This window comes from Theobroma umbraticum, unplaced genomic scaffold (assembly GCF_002168275.2).
Source record: "Theobroma umbraticum cultivar Fairchild unplaced genomic scaffold, ASM216827v3 scaffold_146.0, whole genome shotgun sequence".
In the NCBI taxonomy this organism is placed as follows: Eukaryota; Viridiplantae; Streptophyta; class Magnoliopsida; order Malvales; family Malvaceae; genus Theobroma; species Theobroma umbraticum.
Window position 1 is genome coordinate 535,871 of NW_018397265.1, and position 1,525 is coordinate 537,395.

Here is a 1,525-nt window from a genome sequence, read left to right on the forward strand (position 1 = left end):
AAATATTTTTACTTTTTATTTTGTGTTAACATTACAAAAATCATAACTTATAATATATATAGTTAAAAACAGTCTTTAAGATTTGAATGGTTTTGGAAACTAACTATTTTTTTTATTTTATGTAATTAAAGACAAACTTTTATAATTAATTAAATTAATTTATGAAATTATGATTATTAATTAACTTGAAATACTTTTTTAATATATGCATTATATATATTAGGTTCATTTATAAGAAATATAATTATTATATTATATATATACTAATACTTTTAATATATATATACTTTAAATATAAATATACTTACTTTCTATTTTATGTTAACATTACAAAAATTATAACTTATAAAATTATTCAGTATAATATATATACCTTGGTTTATATAAAGTTATAATATATAAACTTAATTATCTGAAGAGAAATTGTGAGATTAGACTAATTTTGAAATTAAGTTATTTTTTTAATTTTATGTAATTAAAGAAAAACTCATATAATTAATTAAATTAATTAATAAAACTATGATTATTAATTAACTTGTAATGTCTTTAAATATCTTTACTTTATTCATATTGAGTTTATTTATAAGAAATATAATTATTCTTACATATATATACCCTAAAATACTTATAATATATATACTTTAAATATAAATATATTTATTTTTATTTTGTATTAATATCATAAAAATTATAACTCATAAAATTATTAATTATAACACACACATATATATATATACACACACTTTATAGTATATAACTTGTAATGTTTTTTAATACATACACTTTATATTATATATTATATTCATTTATAAAAATATTTTATAGTTTTTGATTATTTAAATTTAAATTTTTATTAATTTAACTAGAAGTTAATTATATGAAATATGTAAAAAAAAATATTATTGTATATGAATACGGGTTCGAGTTCGAGTAATTAGATACCTATAAAAAACATTTTAATAATTTTATAAGATAAAATCGTAAATCTCAATGAATTAAAGTGGAGAATAGTTTACATTCTGCACGAATTTTCTAAAAGCAAACCTCAAGTCGCAATCTTTACTTCTTTAAAGATCAAATAATACAATCCAGCCACACAACAAAATGCTAGCTGTAACTGCCTTTGAAATGCGCAACAACAGAATAAAGCTAGGAGCTTAACCAAAAGTCTAACCCCAATCTGAAACATCAACGTAGGCAAAACACTCATGCTAGGGCTCACAGGCATGGTCAGAGTTCAGATACAATTATTCGGGACGCCACCGACAATCTTGCCCTGCATGTTTTGCACACTTCTTCTAAGCATTTGCAAGTCAAAATAAGAACACAACACCCCTAGAATTGAGTCCATCACCTATGGGCTATGGCCCTATGCTGGGACAATCATCGTCAAATAATAAATGCTAAATTGCAGGACATGGCCGTATGCTCAGAGGTCAAACGTAAAATGTGAAAAAACGTACCTGATAGTCTTGGAGTTGCAGGAGGGGGGGGTGCTCTCTAGTTTTAGAGACCCTCCTAGTGC

At 23.5% G+C, this 1,525-nt stretch overlaps 1 long non-coding RNA gene across 1 annotated transcript; it reads right to left on the reverse strand.

Moving 5' to 3' along the window:
- Nucleotides 1-1,028: 1,028 nt before the first annotated feature.
- On the reverse strand, nt 1,029-1,525 carry LOC110422750 (uncharacterized). The gene is made up of 2 exons (XR_016351642.1): nt 1,464-1,525; nt 1,029-1,374 (listed from the first exon to the last, which is right to left on the reverse strand). It is a non-coding gene; the product is annotated as an uncharacterized LOC110422750 (long non-coding RNA).